The sequence below is a fragment of the Strix uralensis genome, chromosome 7 (assembly GCF_047716275.1).
Source record: "Strix uralensis isolate ZFMK-TIS-50842 chromosome 7, bStrUra1, whole genome shotgun sequence".
NCBI classification, from domain to species: Eukaryota; Metazoa; Chordata; class Aves; order Strigiformes; family Strigidae; genus Strix; species Strix uralensis.
The window spans coordinates 38,616,259-38,639,408 of record NC_133978.1 but is presented as its reverse complement, the minus strand read 5'-3'; the positions used below and the strand labels follow the sequence as shown (position 1 = coordinate 38,639,408).

The following is a 23,150-nucleotide window of genomic DNA, read 5'->3' as shown; positions in this document are numbered from 1 at the left end:
GCAGCTCCAGCACATAAATGGATTGTGGTTGGCGCAGCAAGAGCAGGACTCAATTAAAACTGGCTATTTGAACTTCAGTCTTTAAAATGTGTCACCTGTTGTAGTATTCCTCCTCATCCCTCCGCACTGAACACCTGGAGGATTGGTGATGATGAGCATCATGCCTGTTTCAACAAATCGTAGAGGAAGCCTGGGGAACCACCGACGACTAGTTCAGAGAGCTGGCACAAGCCATCCTCTTTCTTACAAATAACTGGCACCCTGGTGTTGTCAGGGTATGGTACATCCTATTTTCCCTGCTACACCTGTATATCCTGCAACAATGCTTTTGTAAAAGGACCTGTTACAGCTATTGACCCCATGGTCTGCCCAACACTCTCTCACAGACTGCTCTAACCCGGGAGTTTCTCTGAAGAAATCCCCCCCTCTGCAATTGCCTTGGCCAAAGCCTTGCTCCATCCTCCTTCCCAGGGAGACCAGCTGGACTGTCCCAGCAGCCCCAGCCCCAGCCACCCAGCCGCGCCCCTCCCTACCATTAAATTAGCATACATAACTCAATAAATGGCACACATTAATAACATTCCTGATGAATGCCTGGGCTTGCAGGTTTTGACTCAACAGAGCTTCACCGCTGTGCAAGTGCTTTCTCACGAGGTGCCTGGAAGCAGTTGGTATTTACAGACCTACGGGGTAAATAAGAAGAGATTGATGTGTTCATGTCAACCCTGCCCCCACTGAAGACAGGCAGCAAATTATATTGAAGCAACAGTGAAGCAATCTGAAGATAATGTCTCTAGTGATAAATTAATTGCAATTTAAAGTTAGTTGGTTTTCCTTTACAAATCCCAAAGAAAGCAAGAGGCACTATATAAAGCAGATGGTATCTTGTCAGTCAAGGAAACAGAATGAACAAAGCTCACAGGGATTCAAACCTGTGTGAAGGAAAACCGCTGCTACGGAGTGGAGGTGAGTGATGGATACCGAGACAATCATTAAAAACTGCTGATCTTTTTATTGCCTGTATATCTGTATTTTTGTCTCCAGGGACCTCTGCTTCTCCCCAGTGCTTTTGTGGAAACCATGCAGAGTTTTGTTTCTTTGGCGATGGGCAAGAGTTTTCAGGGGATAAATGCACTTTTACACTCGCTCTAAATTTATCACCCAGTCTGCATATTATCTGAGTGCTTAGACACTACAGGCTTAGAGTCAGTCTGTTTTGTTTTTTCTAAAATACATCCAAAGTCTCCAAACAACACACCCCACGTGTCAGTGCTTGTGTGCAGCAGTACACAACCTGCTCCCTGGCTCTGGGAGTTCTCACCCTGTTCATCATCTCTCGGCTGAGAAAGAGAAAAGGCTTGTCGCAGCAGGCTCATCATGTGGCTCTGCAAATTGCGCTGCAAGGAGTCAGCTTTCCTTCAAAGCTCAAAGCCATGAATCATGGTGAGGCCATGATCCAGCAGAAGCTCAGATGATACACATAATTAAGGCACTCTTAATATCAGGGAGCAGCTTCTCACTGTCGTATAACATTACAGCAGTGCTTAATGTTGCAGTGATAAAGCATACCCGATTGCTTCTGCCCTCACTTGAAATAGCTGACTTGTGGGGCATCTCTCTAAGAGTTACCTTTCATTTCCCATTAGGTGTTTTCAATTTGTTAAACCAGAACTTTAATTTATTACATTCAGGGACTTTTGGATGGCCCAATTTTGCTTTCTGCAGAAACTTAAAAAGAGGGAGAAAAATGGTATTTTTTTTCCAAGGTCTCTGTTTTTTTTCTGCTATATCAAATGAATGCCCTTGTAAAAATTGATTTTAAGGTACTTTCAGACAATACCCAAGCATTTTAAGAGTAGTGTATAACTCAGGTTAGCTGCAGCTTTCAGGCTGTGTATGGATTTCTTGGCCTGGGAGAGTCCACTATGAAATAACAGCAGATGTTGATGGGGTTATCATTGCTAGACTTGCACCGCAGAGCTGCCTTCTTTCTGCTAGGAAAAGGGTCAAATGGACAAGGAAAAACATCTCAAGAAAGTTTTGCAGTGGAGATTTGAATACCCTCTGTAACAGAAGTTTTGCTGTTACTTTCCATTTTGCAGCTGCAGGGCATGAGGAGCACGGAGAGTAGGATTGCCAGTGTTGGGAAGGTTTCAGGGCTTTATCTTCACCCTGAAGATGTCTGTCCCTTGAACCATCACTGCGATGCATCAGCCCATCAGGGCAGTCCCACCATAACAGAAATGACACCAGGGTGGCCTCACAAACACTTTTTAAGATGTGGGGACACAGGGTAAAAGCCATGCAGTCACAGCAAGAATCAATTCATCCTTTCCCTTCCCCGTTAAAATCCTCATTTGCTGATGATGACCTCAACAGCTGGCAGGAAGATGGAGATAACTGGGCCAAGTTTTCATCCTGAGACCACCGCTGGAAAAGCCAGACCCTTGCACATCCAGCGAAGGGGTCAGTTGCTGCTGCTCACTCTCCTGTGCCTACTGAGGAGCTCAGACACTCTTGGTGGGGTGCAAAGACACGGATTTCAGGAAAAACTCCTTTTGATCCATCATATAATCCAAGGCATACCCTTTTTAAAAATAAGGCTAGCTGAAAGGAGTCTGAAAACCAAGTGTATGAATCCTGTGTTTTACTCCTTCCTGCTCTTTTTTCCCGTCTTGTCTCCATCTCTCTGTTTGGGGCTTGCTGCTCTATTTCCCCCCTCCTAAGCCTTTATTACCTTTATTCATTTTAATTAAGTTCTCTCTCAGATTCAGAAGCTTAATAAGGTTTAAAGAAAGGAAGTTAGGTTGCCCAGCAGGCTGGCTTTCCCCAGCTTAGCATTTCATGGTCGCAGTTATCCTTCGCATCTCCTGGTCTGAGTCCCTGGAGCTCCTTCTGCTCTCAGGGTGTGGAAGTGGACAGGAGCTGGGTGACCGCAGCAGGCCAGCAAGGGGTGACCACCCCATGTTTTCTGAAGGGTCAACTGCCCTGCTCCCATCCCCACTGGATGCCACCACCCTGACAAAGCTGGTTGCCTGGGACCTGTCCCATGTTCACTTGCTCATGAGTCCCTCCAGATGAACAACATTGCTGGCTCTGAGTCCTCACGGTGACACTGTGGGCAACAGGGATTGTGCTGGGGGTGGATGATGCTGTGGTCACCTTCCCTTCCCGGGCTGTGTTCTCCCATGACAGCCTCCCTACTCGCTGCACTGGGGATGGTTTCTGTCTCAGACACCAAAGAGTTAATCCCTCTCTGAACTGGTACAGGTAGCAGATTCCTGCAGCAGGAAGGTAGACCTTCAGGCTACTCTTTAATAGAGGTGAACACTTTTTAACTCTTGGATGGTGGTGATTCACCATGCAGCTCTTCAGCGCTGTCATTAAACTTCCTTTGTTAAGTGCTCTGCAAATGCAGCTCCTTGTTTATCCTGCAATCACACACCGTTACTACCCAAACAGCCCTAGGTCATGTACATCATCTCTGCATCTTATTACACAGTTAGCATCTTGTTAGACATAAATACGCTGTTCCAGAGCTCGTTACTGTTCAACTAACATTTACAAAGTAAAATACTTGGCAATCTAGTGTTGCTGGCAGTACTTTTCCACACTCCTATAATTAGAGAGGTCCTAAGTGAACTATGTGTAGGAGTCTGGCTAGGTCTGGAAATAATAGGTTTATTCGCTAGATACCCTTTTGCTGTACTGCTCTAAATGGGCACTGAGTATTTTTGTTGTTTACAGTGATTATTTACTCTTATTGCATGCCTAGATTTCATCCATACCGGCCTATCTCCTGCTCAGTGTTTCCCCTCTGCATTACCTTTATTAGTAACTTGACTTCAACAGAAGTTTCTGGAGAAGCTGTAGAAGTTTGAAGGTAATCTCGAAGTTGTTTAATAGGGCATCTCAGTGCAAATATTTGGTATTTGGGCAGTGCTGTGCTCTGAATCTTCCAGCAGAAAGGTGATGGTGCTTCTTTTTTCTGCCACCCTTGTGGCCTGTGATCTTCAGCTGATGGAAACCACCTAAAGATCCATTTTGGAACTAAGTTAGTGGATACTTGGATGACAGACCCTGTCCGAGACAGACTGGAGAGTTGGGAAAGGGCAAGAGAGCCTGGCTCAAGGTGACTGGAACCACTGATGCATGCAGGGATCATTAATGTACATGAAACACCCAGAGGACCAATACCACTTTCTGTGATCTTGGCAGTTATCCACAAGTCATATTTTTCCATGCTTAAGAATCATCTTTGAAATGCCAGTTATGTCCTGGACACCGTAGCTACTCTTGCTTTTCATGTATTTTTCTTCCTATGTATTTATCTTGGCCTCCGCAAGGAAAAATCCCTTCCCCAATGCAGCCTGATTTCCCCTGCGCTCCTGTTTTAGCCTGCGTGAGCACATAACACAGCAGCACTTGTAAAATCCTCACCACGGCTCTACGATACACTCACGTGGCATGGACCACGCTGTGTAGACTCACTGTGGGGGTCACATCCCTATATTAATAATCCTTTTCTACTTAAATTGAGGAGCAAAGCTGATTAGGGGATGGTGATTTTTGCCATGTGATAATCTGGAGTATTTTCCTGACAACAACAAAAAGAAAATTTCTGCTTGAGCACAGGGGGAATAAAAGCCACAAGGGGCTTCGCAGAGAAATAACGCCTTTTCAGTTCTTTTTTGCACCTCAAACGACTGCCTATGCTGCCAGCCCAAATGTGCACAGTCTCTCACATGCCAAAGCACAGGGCACATTTTAATATGCTGGTGGTATGGACCATCATATGAAATTGCTATCGCCGGGGAAGAAGGAGAAAATAGGAGGTTGCATCAGGGATATAAATGCTTGGTCCTTGACAGGCAGGCTGAGGCAGGGGGATCTTCGCAAATGCCCAAGGATTCAGCTTCAGACTAGATCTAGAGGCTGGATATTAATGGCAGTTAGATGAATATAACCAAGTTGGAGTGCAAGGTGGAAAATTACAAACAACCAGCAAAGCAGCCTGAAAAAAAAAAATCAAGATATTAGAATAAAGTATTTTGAGTTAAGCAACTTTCCTCCCCCTGCCCCATACAAGGAAGAAATGGGGAAAAAAGACCAAATCTTCAACCCTAGTCCTTGCATATTCCACACCAGCTTGCCAGAGCATCATGCGGTGCTGGTGGATTGCTGTGCTGGTGACAAGCTGCCGTGGTGTAATCTACAGGAGCTGCCTCACCGGTGGCTCATCAGGCAGGAGCAGCTCAGGAGACTGTGTTTTAATGAGCAGAGGGCCAGTGGGGAAAAAAAATGAATTTTGTCTCCTGATTTTCTGCCCTTATTTCCCCTCTCAGAGACGGCTCCCATCGCTGATTGCTCCGCTCCTGCAGTGAGGCTTTGCCCTCTGCGAATAAAAAGGACAAACCCAGCCTAGAGGATTTGTGGTGCATCTGATAAAAAGCTTCATGTGCTCATTTTTTGTTACTGACCGCAACAAGCAGTTGGATTATTGCACATTACAGCCTCCCAGTAGCTGGAACTCAACAAGTTTTATAGCAGGCATTTTACTCTCGATGGTTGGGTTTATGATGTAGAATTGGATTTGAACATCAGTCCTGGTTTTATGAGCATGCGTTGGGTTAAATGCAGTGAAGTTACACTGCGCACCTGACAGTGAGGCAGGAACACGCATTTATAAGCGGTGATGTTATCAGAAATAGCAAAGTTGGGCAGAGAAACACATTCGACCTTGCAAGTACTGAGTTTTAGTACTGGAAACCATAAACATTACTGCTTCGATTAGGAAACACAACTGCACCGAATGACCAGTCCATCTAGTCCTAGGGGCCTGGGTTTTATCGCTTGCTGGTGATAAAAGACTGTAAATATTATTTTTCTTTTAAACACTTATAGGACTTTTTTTACATAGTACTTTAAAAAGCTTAATGCCCTTACCTCCAGCCTATCCCTAAGAGGATGGGGAGTGCTACTACCATTTTACAAATAGGTTAGGAAGGCACAGAGGAGCTGAACTGACTTGCTTCATGTCAGACATAAAGTCTGCTCCAGAGTAAGGAGACTTGGCTTTGATTTGCAAACCCCAGCCCTCTGCACTAACCAGGGCACAGTATTTCCTTGTTCTTCTAGCTTCTGAAAGGGCCACTGAGGGTTTGGATAAGAGCCCTTTTTAATAAATGGGAAAAAAAGAGAAAAAAGAATGAACACTTTGGCCTATCAAGTGTTATTTGCTGAAACTGAACGCTGGATTGTGAATCTTCCAGATCAGAGGTTGGCTCTGTTGCGTGTTTGTATGTTGTCTAACACAGTGGATAATTAGTCCCAGTTGGGATACTTTGGATATACAAATTATGCAAATATATTTACTACAAATAATAAAAACAGTTAAAAAATGGGCAAACCCTCCTGCTGTCTAAAATGGTTTTTCATTTGAGCCTGAGCATTTTCAGTTGAAATTCAAACAATTCATTCAATACAGCAGCCTTCGCTTTCAGGTTTCCTAATCACCTTCTCTGGGGAAGTAAAGAAAACATTTTCTCAATAATTTTCGGTTTAATTTTTCTAGATAAAAGAGGGCTTATTCCCAGCCTTGATCTATCAATTGTTTCTTGATCTCTTCAAAACCTGCTCTCATTCTGCTCAGGGCTGGCGCATAATCAGGTTGTGAACAGAAACGCTGCTCATGGGCAACAAGGCCAGTTGAAAATCAGCAGTCAAGAAAAGACGGGGTTAAAAAATACTCAATTTGGTCTTTGCTCACAGTGCCCTTACAGATGATGGGAACAGTTTTAGACCAGTGACACATAATTTTTGAAATCCCATAGGAAAAACAGTTATGAAAATAGTTGGATTAGAAAAGTGTTGACCAGTCAGATGTTGGAAGATAAGAGATTGGGAGTCACAGTCTGAGATGTACAATGTGAATCGCCACAGCTGTCCTGGCTCAGCAGCTCAGTGTCACATAGCTTCTCAACTCCTTTCCAGTCTTCTAATTGTTTAATATTTGGCTTCAAAGTAATGGCAATAGCAGCTCTTACTTGTGAGGTCCCTATACCTCTCAAAGTCTTGAAAGGAAAATCAATGATAAATTAATTCTCTGAGATTTGACCCTATCAGAAGTAGAGTTTCATTGCTGTATAACACATTTTCCACAGTAAAATAGAGAGGAGAACTGCAATTTGCTATTTCAGTTGTTAATTCTCCTCAAATGTTCTTGTTTTACAGAGGCACATACGGATGAGGCCCCCAAACCCCTAAGAGCAGGTACATCTGTGCTGTAGGGTCAGGTTGCTTGGTGGCCTTGCAGACCTTGGCACTGTGGTTAGTGATAAACATGTTTCATAGCTGAAGGGAAGATGTTACCAGAAAATCACGATTTTTCTGAAAAAACCCACACTTATTTCCACAGGTGTTATCATCTTGATTTACCAATCTACTTCAAAAGACTGGCCCAAGCACATTTTTTTCCTGTCAAGTCCATGAATGAGACAACAGGTTCATGGTTAAGATGACAACACAGCCTTCAACTGCTGATGCATAACAATTCATAATACCCTTTCTTTGTGCACGATCTTCCCAGACTTGCCTATGGAGGCATTCAGAGTCATTCAGCTGCTTATTTTAATGAGAAAACCCTTCAAAACACTGATGCGTTTGACTTCAATTCTAAAGAGTCAAGACGACACTTAATGCTTTATGGGTGGGTTGATAGGATGATAATGAGCACCGCTGAATTAATGAGCACCCTTCCTATCCAGACCTCTACTTTTGGAAATTACTTTTGGCCTCACTGGTTCTACCAAACCAATAGGAATAAACAGGAAAATTAACACAGCATAAAACTAATTTCCTTAAGACTTCTGGGAAACATGCAGCCAGCTAAAAAGCAGGTGAGCTGACAAAGCTCTTCTATACTTGGGGTTGTATTTCTCTAGCCTGACTGAAACAGAAATTTCAAGAATAATAATTGGGAGGCTGGCAAATAATATTTTATCAGGAATAATGTTTTTGTTATTATGGGTCATTGTGTTTTACAGTGTGGTTTACTCAAAGAAATTGTGTAATTACTGACACTCCACTGTCCTGGATAATATTGGTGAGGCTTCACAGAACTCTAACTGAATGCATGATGTTCATTTCCATGAAATCTTTACTGAATGGGTATTTTATTAGGAACTGTTGAAGAATTTCCACACTAAAGCAGTACCAAAAATCTAATAGAAAATATTCCCATCAGAACCTAGGCCATTTAGAAAGGATGCTGTAAACTGCTTGCTGGGTGAAAAAGAACTATAAAGTAATAATAGAGTAAGAAACAACAACAAAGGACAGGTTGCTTTTGAAAAACTACTGAAGAATTTGTCACGGAAATTTCTTCATGTTCAAATTCAGTCAGTTTCCAGATCATTCAAGAACAACGTGACATATTTCACACTGCAATTTTCTCACAAGTTTATTTATAATTTCCCATCTACATTTTCTACATTTTCTCTAGGGCCTCATATTTCCAGTTTGTCAGGATAGCTGATAGCAGCCACTTTCAAACCTTTAACATCAGAATGACACAGATGCAAATAAGACACAGAAATCTCACGACCCTTCACATCAGGGGGCAAAAATGCTGCATAGCTGTTCTTTAAAAAGAGGAGAGCTACTACTGACCTGCACAGTCCTTGTATCACTTACTCATTGTGAGATGGAGCTCTCCTAACCCACCCCAACAAGAGGGAAGGGTACGTGTACATGGGATGGCGAAGCCAAGGTCTCCTCCCTCAGCTGAAAGTGGCTGGGAGTAGCACACGTACCCTGTGTGTGCATGTGCCCCATCCCTAGGGCAGCACCTAGGATGTGTCCTGGTGTACCCACAAAAGACAGCAAGGTCTTCACCTGCTACCCACTCTCCTTGGGAGCTTCCCAGCAAAACCTCCTGGACTTCAAGGCCAGGTTGGACGGGGCTTTGAGCAACCTGATCTAGTGGAAGATGTCCCTGCTCATGGCAGGGGGGTTGGGACTAGATGATCTTCAAGGTCCCTTCCAACCCAAAACATTCTGTGATTCTATGATTTTATGGTTCTATGACTTTCCCAACTTGTCCCTGATGCCCTACCAAATATCGCTGCCAAAACCAAGGGGGTTTGTCTTTTCTCTGCGGGCAGCAAGACTACATTTGCCAACATTGCTGAGAAGCCTTGAGCCTCTTCCAGTTGGAGAAACGTGAAGCCATTAGATCCTCCCACCAAAAGCTTTATTTGGAGCCAGGAAGCTCTCTGCTATCGGCAACCTCAGTTTCTACTTCCTTTGAACTATGATTGGCACAGAGCAAATTTAACTGCTGTGGAGATCAGACTTACTCCTAGTCCCTCCTACACAGAGCTTATAAGGAGGCTCTTGTTGTCACCTAAACAGAAGCACAGGTTACACTAAAGTCACTTTTGAAGCCAGATTTTCTTTCTCCATACATGGTGCAAAGATATTATTTTCAGTCTAAAAGACTTCTATTACCCTTCAGGCAAAAAAGTAGTAAGAAAAACATCAAAAGTCAAATCTTTTAGGGACAGCAAGCGTTAGGATTTGTGCCTTCTCCCTGACAGCCTCCACTGAAACGAATGCAAAGCGGCTGCCAGGTGCGGTGGTGAATGAGGGGATGCCTTCGAGATTTAAGAGTGCAACGTACCAAGATAAAGACATAACAGTTCCATAGTACATGCACCACAAATCTCTCCAAGTGTAATTACACAGCAATCTGTAGGAATCCATAAATATCCCACTGCCACATGTTATTTATTAGTGAAATCTACAAAATTGCAGAATAATTAAAGGATAAGTTACATGATATTTGTGCCCAGTGACTCAATAAAATCACTTTAACAGCTGTTTTGACATAACATCCACTTTATTTACAAAGAAATTGTTTGGCTGAAACAGCTGTGAAACTGCTTTTAATGTTGCCTGGCTTTACAACTATTCATAACCGGGACACTAATAGAAATCCTGTTTACCAAAATTTTCTTGTGTGTTGAATAAGCTACAGAGGGTAACATTTTAGGAGTATATTCACAGGACTCTGCAGTGAAAGCACTTGCTGCTTGAAATTCTGTAGTTCTCCCTCACACTTCTCTATAGAAAGAAGTTTGTAAAAGTCTTTTAGGCCAAGAATATTCCCCATTATATAAACAGAAGCCCCTTATCTAACACTTAAAGTGCAAACCCATGCATGAGGAATGTATTTCATGTTGGATTTAGCTACCTCTGTATTAGATTGGAAATTGTGCTGCGAGCAGTTGCCTTCCACCAGAACAAAACTGGCAACAGAACTGGGCTGCTGGATGCTGGCTGGCAGGAGTTGTCCCACAAGTTTCTGCTTGCTGCATCTTGCTGACATTTTCTTATTTTAACTGGAGTTTTTCAGTTTTTCCAGAAGTGATTACACCTTTCAGTACATTTATGAGACTTCTGTTTTTTTCCTGGTGGTCTCTTGAATTTGCTCTGCACATCTCAAGGAAAGAATCATCCCGTCTCTAGCTGGGTGGGGTGGATTGCTGTCTAGGTGCTCTTGTTTTTCTGCATCAACTCTTAGAGTAGGTATGCAGCATTAAATCGACTAAAGACAGATGAGCTGAATCCCATGCTCTGTGGGAGATGGAGTACACATGCACACACGCATACGCTCAAGGTTTTTTCTAATGTTTAGGTTATCACCACTCTGTATGCCTAGCTAGCAGGAATGCAATCTATTAAAAACTATAGGCTGGCTGAACTGATACAAAGTACTAAGCAGTGGCTTGAGAGCTGTCTGGAAGAAAAGGATCTGGGGGTTCTAACTGACAAACAGATGAACATGAGCCAGCAGTATGCCCAGGTGGCCAAGAAAGCCAACGGCATCCTGGCTTGTATTAGAAATAGTGTGAGCAGCAGAAGTAGGGAGGTGATAGTCCCCCTGTACTCTGTACTGATGAGGCCACACCTGGAGTGTTGTGTCCAGTTTTGGGCACCTCAATATGAGAGGGATATTGAGGTGCTGGAGCGAGTGCAGAGGAGGGCAACGAGGCTGGTGAAGGGCCTGGAGAATAAATCCTGTGAGGAGAGATTGAGGGAGCTGGGACTGTTTAGCTTGAGGAGGAGAAGGCTGAGGGGAGACCTCATCACTCTCTACAGCTCTCTGAAAGGACATTGTAGAGAGGTTGGTGCTGGTCTCTTCTCACAGGTGATTAGTGACAGAACAAGAGGGAATGGCTTTAAACTGCAACAGGGGAGGTTCAGACTGGACATTAGGAAAAAAATTTTCCCAGAAAGAGTGGTCAGACAGTGGAATAGACTGCCCAGGGAGGGGGTGGAGTCACCATCCCTGGATGTGTTTAAGGGTCGTTTGGATGAGATGTTGGGGGATGTGGTGTAGGGGAGAACTTTGTAGAGTAGGGCTGGTGGTTGGACTTGATGATCCCAAGGGTCTTTTCCAACCTGAATGATTCTGTGATTCTGTGATTCTGAGAGCTCCTTGGGAGCATTACAGCTCAGGGGAGACCAAATATTCCCGCTCTGTTCTCTCGCCAACAACCCCCATCCCCCTACATCATCCTAGAGCATCACCTTCCACAAACCCAGGGCAAGAGAAGCCATGTGCACTCGAGCTTTAGCTGCTAATGCAACAGCAGCTGTAAACATCTCTACGGTCTCAGGATATAGTGCAAAGTGAGATCCCCATATCACCTTCAGTAATAGGTGATATTTTTTTGTCTGTCTTCTCGATGCTGGAGACATAGCCTGGCTTTGCTGTTTCTTTTCCAGCCCCCTGCCCGCTCCAGCGATGCCCTCTCACTCCCACTTTGCATGCTTTCCCGACTGATCCTTGCTGGGGTCTGGACTCTTGAGTTTTTGGGGACATGAAGCAAAACCGAGTTGGATGGGGAGTTTTGGGGCTGGTGTGGTTCTAAGAATGCACAGAGCTAAGGCATAGCATCACTAATAATATGACTGCTGTGAGCTGTGAAAAGGCCATCCCTTAATAAGAAACACCGGGAAAGGAAGGTAGAAGTAGTCAAGAGAAACGCTCATATGATCAGAAGTTTAAAAACGGAATAAGGTGACACTGATTTTTCCTTCTTGTATGAATGCATCATATAATTCAGGGCCAGGTCCTCTCCTGGGATAACCTGGCACATCGCCACTGATTTCTGCAGTCTCTAATTGCACGATGACAGACCAGGTTTTCCACTGCATGCCCTTTCTCTTTTGGCAGGACGGATGGTGCTTGCCCATAAGCCGGGTTGTTCAGTATTCACGTTCAGCCCTACTCCGCTGCCTTACTCACTGAACAACAATAAGCTCCGTGTTTAATAGGGCAGTGCTCCAGAGAGCACTTCATCACACATGTGGAATGAGGGAAGAAAAGAAACCCTGTGACTGGGTAATTAAAGACTGTATTTAATGAGAATGCAGAGTCACTCAGTGCTGTGGAGTGTTGTTAACTTTGATTCTTTTGGCCTCAAGATTATGCATTTCATTCAGCAGCTTTAATTCATTTTTCTGCACAGGGTTTCCTAATAAAAGTGAAGCAGAGCCAGAAAGTTCCATTTCTGAAAACTATTCACTAGATGTCTGTTCTGCAAAGGTTTGCATTCAGGAAGACTGGTGGATGCTGAATTTCTCAATCCCTTGCAGTAAGGCATCATCCAGGCTCACCATCATGTTTCCTCTTGAGAGAGATCTGGCAAGAAGAGCTCAGGGAAAGCAAGGCTTCAGGTCTGGCATGGCATTTTTAAGGGACAGCCTCCAAAGTGATTTGCTGGATGTTGCACGGAGTATAAGTGAATCAATTTAAATTTAGATTGCAAAGGGAGCCATTTAAAAAAAGTAGGGTGAAAAATCCAGCTGTGTAGAAAGCGTTGTGATACTCAGACTGCTCAGGATTTTGTGTCTGTGTATTTATCAGAAGGCACATTTGCCCAATCTGCAATGATCAATAAACCATTACCTTTTGAAATCGAGCAGAGCACATGTCGCAGCCTCTGTGGTGGTGCAGGAACATGATTTCTGTCTAAGAAAAATCAAATTCTGTTTCCTGGTTAAAACAGTTAGCGATGGTCAACCTGGGCTTGAGGTGTTTGTGAGGCACAGGAGCTGTAAGAGTTTCATTCGTACAAATCATCCCCACTTCTGGTAGGTATGATTTATACAAACTGATGCTTTAAGGGAGATTGTTATGCAGTGTTTCAGAACAATAAAGCAGAACACTCTGAAGGCAATCTAAACAATATGCCTGTGCTGTGCATCTCAGTTAAGGGCTTCAAGTACCTTGAGAAGTGTTTTCAAGCTTATACATTATTCATCTGCAATAACTGTCTTCTAAAATATAACTGTTAGAGGTAACAACAATCAATGCTTATTCACCATTGCCATCACTACCCTTAACAAGGACTAGCCTGTAGTTTCAGTGCACAAGAATATTCCTGAAATCTTTTCTCTCTTCTCAGGCTCTTACAAAAATGCAGTGAATTGTGACAAAATCGGTCTGGTTGTGTGTATCCTTTCCCTGGAACTTCCGCAGCATCACGGCTAGTTTCAGTGCTGAAATCTGCTGAAAACTTCCCTCCTTGTGAGCTGAAATACCTACAGTAAGAGAATTGTAAGTCAAAATTATAATGATATTTAAAAACTCCATTTGTGGTGTAGCAAAGACATTTATCTGCTTTTCTTTCAGCTAGGTATGTTGTACAAGCTGGTTTCTGAGGATAAACGTAATTATGTATGGAAATAATGGAAAATGTATTTAGGCCATGTACTATTTCTGTTGCTTAGTTTAATGATTTTTAAACATATGTCACATTGTGAAAAGCTGCATTGCCTTTTTGAATTGTATTTTATCAGCCAGACCCACTGCTTCTGGCACAGATACGAGCGTTACACAAAAAATGGCATGAAAGATCAGGAGGAATCACAGCTGGGCACTTCTAGACATCCATTAACCAAATATCGCACTGGCAAGAAGTAAGATTTTTCTTTCCTTACTGGAATAAAGAAAATTTAGTACACCAGTTGGAGGGATCATAAACCTGAATGAGGTAAACTGGGGTGGCCGGACTCAATATATTAGGGTGCTCATTCATTTGACTTTAACTTTGAATTGGATGAGACACTTTGGTTTGGAGACCTAGTTCCTTTATGTGAGAATAAGTGAGATGCTGCTCGGATACAATATTTTCCCCTTATGCTCTCAAATCCTTCACAAAGACTCTAGATATAAGCATTGTCCCTCAGTTACATAAGCAAGTGTCCATCAGTTCATGAAGCACAGAGATATATTACCTGTGCCATTGCCACCATTAAGACGGATTGCAAGAGAAAGGCATAAAATAAGATTTTGACAGCAAGGGAGACAACGAGATGAAAAAGAAAGTCTGATTTTCTCCAGAACATGTAGATTATTTTCTAAATCTTAAATTGTGGCTACTTCTGGGGAATGCAAATGAGATAGCACAAAGGAAGAAAAATAAGTTAGATGCATAAGTTTGAAAAGACACGTTTTGGTGTGCAGATGATTGCTGTTGAACTGAGTACATCAGCTGAGTACAAGTGCCTGTCGTACAGATGCCTGGCTCCCTAAATGCTGCGTACCTCCACCCCTTTCCATGTACACCTCCAGTTAGAGCTGCGTCTCCGCAGCTGGGGCTGCTGCCATTTGCACCTGTAGCACCTTCAAAGGCATCACAGTACAGCTGTTTGATTATGGACATTGCAGTATTTTTTTAAATTCTTTTGTCAGTAATACTGGCATAAATTAGAGCAATTTTCACTGAGCCACAGAGTAAAGAGGCTGATGCAAGGGACTGCAGATGTGCAACTGGAGAGCTGGATGGGAGCAAGGATGCTAAGTGAATCTCAGCAGGGATACATCCCTGCAACCCCTTAGTGTTCAGTGGGTGTACGTTGAGTGGGAGAAATTCTGATATATGCTCAACATGGACCTATTATTATTATTTTTTATTATTATTATTAATTTATTATTATTATTATTATTAATCCTTCAGCTTGCTGAGCATGAGTGCATAAATCTGTAATGGTATTTTGCTCATATGGAATGATATACAACAATTGGCTAAAAAAGATTTTTCTGAAACACCATCCTTCAGAGGATATACTTGTACCTCCTACCTTTCATTCATCCTTATCCAAACTGATTAGGTATGCAGTTGCTTAGCTGAAGGATGCAGACATACTGTTAGGCACGAATAGTGAAATAGCAGAGGGGATTCCAGAATAAGCCAGAAAAAGCCGTCTCCTGTCAGTGGGATGTGGGTTACATGCCGTTTGCAAAGCTAGCCCGTGGCCGACACAGTCGATCACACCTGACCTACACGATCAATCCCAGCCACGACACCGCTGCGGCCAGGCTGTCACCACAACACATGCAGCACTAATTGGCTTCAGGAGAGTTTTGAGTTGAGCTTTACATTTAAAATCCACCTAAATGCTGATATTTGCTGAGATCGTGGGCAACAAAGTTATGAATGCTTCTGAGTGTCTCTCTTAAGGGAGAGATTAAATAAGGTTTTCATTTTGGTAAATATGAATTTCCTAGCATTCTAACCAAATGAAAGCCTGTTTTATTTTCAAAACATTTACTTCAGTGGACAACTTATTCCCATTGACAACTGAATTTCAGCCATTACAGGAACTCCGCATCCCACAAATGCAGGTGCAGGTAACAGCACTGCTGTGTGCTCCCGCAAGCACAGCGTGAAACCAGAAATAAAGCTGCAGATGCCTGTCCCAGGGACTGCTCACCTGTCTGTGTCCTAACCATGAAAAATTTTGGTGACTCAGTGAATCTCAGCTCACCTTCAGAGTGGTAAAGAAGCAGTGCAATATGATCCAAAGTGGAGCAGGGTGGGCTGAACAGCATATGAATGGATTTGGGGGCTGTAATGAGGAACAGAAGAAGAGTTTCTGTTCCTCCAGACAGGGATATGATAAAGTCTTCCCCAAGGCTGTACAGAAAGGAATGTCTCAGAGTCCTGCTGGGACCACACATGGTCACAGCTCATCATCTCAACAAGGCAGATAACTCACTTGCTGCTTTGAGGAGCACATTTTAAGGGACATTAAGGGCTAAAGCTGCTGAGCACTGAGGCAGACTGAAGCCCTTCAAGGCTCCTAAGATCTAATATTGAAGCTGCAATTCTAAAATTATAAAAGCTTAATTTTCCATCAGGGATACTGTGCAAGAGCAGGGAAACCCACACTGTACGCTCTACCACTGCTCGAACCTTAACGTACTGCATTATAAAAACGACTTCTCCAGAAAGCCCTAAATCACTCTAAATGTGACAAATGGTGTTGGCCCCACTCCTTTGGGTTGGTGTTTGTTAAGTACTGATGATAGTCTATATTACTTTTTTTGGTCCCCTTTACTACCTGTCTGAAGGTCTTTGTGGCAGAGATTCCCAGAGAGTAGAGAGTAGGCAATAGCTCTGAGTACACAGTGCCAGACTTTAGAAAGCTCAGTCTTATTTGGGTCCTTAATGGGAGAAGCATTCGTTTGCGAATATGCTTTTGAATTTCTTGCTCAGGTTTTTATGTGAGTAAACATGATACAGGTTAAATACAAGCAGGTGCACTCTTGACCCAAATGAGTCAATAACAATATACCCACCTACTTCGATGAGATCAGCCTGTGCAGGATCATTTTTAGTAGGAAGATAATATAGGCTATGGTCTGGTTCTGTAATTTGGCAAAATGGAAATGCTTTCAGTTTTAGTAAAAATCCTTGATGTCAATACCACGAGGGGAAAAGGAAGCCATGGTTGCTCACATTTTGGTGGAAAGCTCATATCTTGCATCATCAAGCGACATATTTCCTATCCCATCCTTTCGGATTCATGGTTTTGAAATGCTTTTAGGGTGGTGGCTGATGCGATGATATAGGTTCAGCTCATTTCCTACATGTCGTCAGAATAAATGTCCAAGAAAATGGAATTTAATAGATCAAGGAAAGATTAATGTAGCAGCAAATGGGCAGAGGCAGAGGAATGTCTTAGCAAGCTGCTGTTCTCTGATCTTGACTCTCTCATCAATACTTTTCAATCTACTGTGCTGAGAGGGATATCACTTTTAATGCCCTGAGGTCACTGAAGCCACATATCAAATCTGTAATCCCTGAGCTGGCAGCACGGCAAATGATTTCTCTATTGGTCTTTATAACTGTAATTGCCGCTGAACAGAATCTTTATATATTTCTCACTCTAAATTATGTGACTGATGACTCGGATGGTCTCTGTACAAAGATGAAACCAATGGTTTCTGATGGTGTGAGGCTGATGAACAGTGCTATCTGTTGGCTTTTATGTCTTTCAAAAACAATTTCTTGCCAGATGGTCTTCTGAGATTGCACAATCTTCTCCTCCATAGTTGAGGTAACATTGACATTGCAGCATAAACCTTAATTTCCAAGGTATTGTAACCCCTGGCCACATAACATAAAAAAAAAAAAAAAAAAAAAAATAAATCAGTTTCCCTCTTGTTGTAGTAATAGAACAGAAAAGGTTGCAATGTTCAACAGTTGTGCAGGTTTGTAAAACTACTGATTCATGGAGTATACATGGCTTAGGTTATATTTAACAAGATACTGAGATTTTTATTAATTTAGGTCCTCAGTTCACACATGGTCTGGCTTAATCCTGACCACCAAAGAACTGTGATGTCTAACGGCTGCTCATTCATTTCTTTCAGGTCATGAAGACTCAGAGGGGAGAAGCAGGCACATCCCATCACCCAACAGCCATCAGAAAGGGGCTTAGCCGTCACCCCCACATGAGCAAGGGCCTTCCAGGCTGGTGTGGCACTTTGGGATGATATGACTGGGGAGAAATATGAACATCTAAGGTCTGTTCTCTGCCTGCTCTGGGGCTAACCTGACATTCCTGGCCCAGGTTAGTATGCTTTATTAGATGTATTCTGTGTGAGTTCTTGTATGAATCAGTGTTTTAGCTGCTATCATTAGAGACATCAATTATACAGCTGTAGAGCTCTAAACTGAAGGTGGGAGTGAGAGTATTTAGCAACACAACTCAAGAGTGTTGCATATTTTTTGAATGAGTTTTCTTCCCCTTCTGAGGTGTCTGAACACTGGTGTCCCCGTACTGCCCCCTTCCTTCTTGGGAAAGATGTGATTCAGTGCTCTCCTCCTGACAAGACTTAGGTCAAGTCATGATGAGCAAAGTTTGAGATGAATCAGGCAGTGCTTATTGGGTGTATTACGTGTTCTGCTCCATCTGTGCTCCCTTCCAATAATGAGCAGGAGTTCCTTGGTCATTTTGTAACTCTCCATCTTGCTGCATTGCAAGCAGGACCATCAACACATCACCTGTGAAATAGGTTTGTTAGTGTTCATGGAAATACCCAGAAAATGGAGTTTTCCCCCACTGACCTCCTATTTTGGCTTGGCAGCGCTACACTGGACTCCCATGCTGCTAGTGTCAAGAGTACAGCCACTTTTTAACTGCTGGTAGCAGGGGAACAGAAATGTCCATTTTGATCAAGAATGAGTGGGAAATGACTTTTTCTGGGTGCACTCTGCAGTGCTGAGCTCAGCAGCAGCAAGACAGCTTTCCTTTACGGGTAAAAAATGCCAACCTTTGAACTGCTTGTCAGGTAACAGAACTTTAATGATATTGAAAGACTTTTTTTCTCTTTTCTTTCTTTCCAGCATTGTCTGCAAGTATTTTTCAAATAGATGTGAAAGCAAGGGGCTGGATTCTCAACTGGTTGAGCTGTCACAGTTGACTCAATAAAGATATGTTGATTTATAGCAGCTGAGAATCTGGTTCTATACAAAATTTATTAAAAACATAAAACCTCAAAAAATCACTGAGTCTGATCCTACTAATCCTTAATTGTTTCAGTGAACCAAGACAGTGGGGTTTTTTTGCCAATAGCTTTATGCATCTCTCCTGTCTATAATGTGTTCCACAGTTTTGTGAACAGCTCTGTCTTTAAATTATCTTTCACCAAGGACCAGTCTATTGTATCCCCTGGTAATGAGAACAAACCAAGTTAATACATTTCCTACGAGACAACACTCCAAATGTTTTAGAGAAAAGTGATTTGGGGTGGAAGGCATGTTTTTTTCCAAAGGAGGCAATCACCAGTACAGAGCAGCACTGAGCTAACAGAAAATATGGTTGCTTTTAGAGCAAATACCATATGTCATAAAGCCGTGGGGAAACACTCAGCTATGTCATAAATGTGTCCGTGGATGAACTTGGAGAATTTATCCAGAACCCTCCTAACATAAGGAGAAAAGCCATTTCAGGGAAATTTTGCATCTTGAACTCATGTGGAAATTACGCAAGGAAGTATTAATTCTTGGAAAAACGTTCAAAGCAGTTGAAAGGTGAGAAAGGAAAACAGCATATGGAGATGAAGTAACTTCATGAATTTAAACATATAACAGGAACAGAGGTAGCTCCACAGTCAACAGCACAACTGACCGAGCCACCGGCCAGGAAGCCAGATGCTGTGGCAATAGAAAATATCTTCCACCACTTGGCATTTGACTCCTGTAATTGCCAAGGACAATGGAAAAAATTCGCATGTGGGAAGTAGCACCACAGGATCCAGAAAGCAATTGCATACGAAGAGAGTTGGGTTTAAAAAAAGGCACGACTGCTCTTTTTTGAAAAGGAGCGTGCCAAAGGAAAAAGGCAGAGGAGCTTTTGTGCGGGGGAAATTGCATTCCAATGCTTGTTCATGTAATTCCTAGCCAGGGTGTTCATGTAATTCCTAGCCACCTAGTTTGGGTGCTTAGGTAGGAACCCCAGTGCAAGGTTTGTCGTGCATGGGGTTGCAGTGATGTATAAGGAGTTGCCATGACTAGGGGCACATTTGTATGGTGACACCCAGGAGGCATGACGTGGGGAATAAAGACCGTTTGAAGGCAATTTTTTTTTTTTTTGAGGAATGAAAACACACCATTTCCTAGAAGTGTACCACTTTTCTGTTCTGTGCACATGCGGACACCCAGGGCTTGCTTTTGCGGGGGTGGGGCTGGGGATATCAGACAGGAAAGGTCTGCCATTAAAAGCTCAGCAGAGTTTAAACAGCAAATTGGGCTACACCTGTGTAAACTAACCCTTTATCTTAGTCTGCGGAGAGATTCACATGTGTACTCTAGCTGCCATGAGAAGGTCAAGAATGAATCACTTGTTATCTAAGATAAGATTATAATTAGCTCTTTTAAAAAAGTATATACTCCCAAAGAAAGGGTGGTCTGAGGTTTGGCAGAGCCTGTTTTCTGAAAATGCCTTTTTATGCACTCACATATGCTCCTGTCTGCTTGCACTTTTTAAATAAAAGAGAAAGCCAAAACAAAACTTTAATGTTTTTTTCTGTGAGAAAGGAAGACTCGTTTGAAGCAAAAGATGGGGATTTGCAGTGATTCTGTTACCTCTGTGGGTAACAGCCTGGGAGGTTCACAGTGGACAGCCAAGCCTGGTGGGGGACACATGCTGTGTCTGTCTGTCTGGCAGCAGCATCTGAGCTCTGTGTGTGGATGGAGCCCTATGGGCAGCCACCCCAACCAGCATCACTCGTGGTGGCTGGGTCCAGGAGGACCAAGAGACAACTCCTCTATAAAAAATCCCACTAGCTCGTTGCATCTGAATTTAAAGATTTCCCTGGTTAAATCACAGCTTTGCAGTAGGATGTGTACTCCTGTGATTCAGAGGACAATTTGGTTGTCATAAATTATAAAACCATAGCACTGTTGTTATTGTTTGTATAATCACACCCAGGTCACACATTTTTAATTACTAGCCTGCATTAATGTTAAAATGGCTAAATCTATTCTTTCAGTTCCCAAATGGAAAAAAATCCTGGCAAGGAGACTTCATACTGGCAAGCCCCTGGCTTCTACTGGGAAGACCATAGCAGGACAATATGTGCAAAGCACCTGCCGTGGTCTGGGATTGAATCCAGCGTGGATTGCCTACTGCGTCCAGCTTTACGACACACCAGCACCATGGGGCTGGCTATCTAAAGACTATAAAAAGATCATACACTTCTCTCCCATGAACAAATATGAACCAAAGGCAGAAAAGAGAAGATGTGTCCAATGTAATCAAACAGCCTATGAATCCTCCCAGCCTGGGGCCTTGTCCCGGGATGACTTTCAGCCAGGTTTTGGTGATCAAAGCACACTGTTTTTTTGTGGCTAGAAGACAAATGGATCCTTGGAGTCTCCTCCTCCAGCTGGAGAGTGGGAGAGGAGGATGGGAACCTCTGGGACGGGAAACGGTCTGGGACCACAGTCCCTGTTGCAGCAGGGGTCCTCTGAGGCCAGCAAAGGTTGTTTCATTAATGGAGATCCTGGGCTTATTCAGCTGTAAAACTCAACAGCATTTGCTGGAAACCCAGAATTATGAAGGCACCCCCAGGTAGGAAAAAGGAAGAAATGAGGGACACAGATCTCTTACTGATATTTTTCCACAGTTGATCTATGTCCACAAAAATGACCGGAAACCAGCTGGGGATGTAAATTGGAGATGTTTGGCGTCTTGTTTGCACTGGATATTTCCTGCCTTTTGCTGTGCTTTCCGACCCTGAAAAACTGTTTTGGCACAGACAAAACAAATGCTAAAAAATTAGCATTAAGTACATGGCCTTTTAATCTCCCTTCTTTCTTTTTTTTTTTTTTTTTTTTTTTTCCCCATATAAGGGGATCTGTATAAATGCATTTAGGAAAATAAAATTCTCTTCATTCATTTTATGAAATATTTACCTGGATTAACTGAGTTGCTGCTAGAAATGACACTTGCATTCTGTGCTTCTCAGTAGGCCCTGTTGTTAGCCCCTGTAATCCCATTGAAACCATTAACCAGTAAGCCTCATGGCCTTTCATGGTAGTTTCCAGCACAATGATTTCATTAGCTGCACTGATCAGCCTTTCACAGAATTTAGTATTGGGTTGGTGCTGCAAAGGCCGAGGTGGTCAGCAGGGCTACAAGTCCGGGGCTCCATGGTTCCTCTCGTGGATCTATCCTGAGTCCCTGCCTTGGAGATGCCTCCAGCAAGGAGCAGCTCACGGGCTCCAGAACTCAGTTCATCTGCCTTGCAATTCCCTGCCAGAAAGAGAGCTACAAAGGTTATATCAAGCAAGAAGAGCAGCAGTACTGACACATCTCTGAAGTGTTTCTCTCCCACCTTCTAGTAGTAAACATATATTAATCTGAGATTCAAAGCACTCTGATGATTTTTCTTGAAGCTTCCTTATTTTTTTTCAAGAATAAGGTAATATTCTGTAAATTGGTAGTCATTGGAGACTTTTATGATTGTTTTGAAGTACTTAAGCCCGCACTACCTGACATAGTTGCTTAGTTATCTTCCATGTGACTAAGCTAGTGCTAAGACAAGCTGAAAGACTTATCCAGTGCAATTAAAACTCAAAATTTACAGTGACAGGCCCATTAAAAATTCTATTCGCTCCTCACAATTTCAGACAAGCAGCAGCTTGACATGTGTGTAGCCTGTTTTCTGAGCAGGTTTTCAAAGGAGAGAAAGATGACCTCTATAAATGTCAATGCAAATAGGATGTGCATTTCCAGTGATGCCCTCCTGGAAACCCACTAGTCCAGCAGCAGCAAAATGCATGGTGTGAGTAAGTAGTTCTCTTGCTGGGTGTAGGAGGGCATAAAGCTGGATGTAAAGGACCAGGAGGACCCCAGGTTTGCCACCAGACTCTTTCCAGTGTAGAACTGCAGCAGGAGAATTGCAGAGGCCCAGAGGAGTGAAAAAGAAGGTGGTTGTGTCCTCAGTAGAGTTACACACAGGTTTACTGAGCAGTAGGCTGGAAAAAAACAACTAATGCCTCTAGAAGGAAGAGTATAAAAAACAAACCACGCTGGAGCTGAATAATAGAGCGAGTGGACCCAAAGGTTAGAATCACCAGCACCCTGACAAATGTCACTGCTCCATTCCTGTGCAGCTGTTTCCTTGCTCGCACGCAAGCTGTCGCCCAGCGGACACGCGAGCGACGATCCAGCTGCAAACTCTGACTGGGTTTGCATTTCCCTTTTCTATAACAGACTGAAAAGCACAGAGCGTTTCTGCTCCCTAATGTAGTACCTGTCAATGACTTCACTTGGTACAT

The 23,150-nt window shown here is 43.0% G+C and overlaps 1 long non-coding RNA gene across 2 annotated transcripts; it reads left to right on the top strand.

Annotated features, from left to right (window-relative positions):
- The first annotated feature begins 451 nt into the window (after positions 1–451).
- LOC141946153 (uncharacterized) lies at positions 452–22,116 on the top strand. 2 transcript variants are annotated; one of them, XR_012629738.1, is made up of 4 exons: positions 452–966; positions 13,479–13,630; positions 17,735–17,934; positions 20,858–22,116. It is a non-coding gene; the product is annotated as an uncharacterized LOC141946153 (long non-coding RNA). The 2 variants fall into 2 exon arrangements; XR_012629739.1 differs by lacking the exon at positions 20,858–22,116 and adding an exon at positions 18,711–20,369.
- Positions 22,117–23,150: the final 1,034 nt, after the last annotated feature.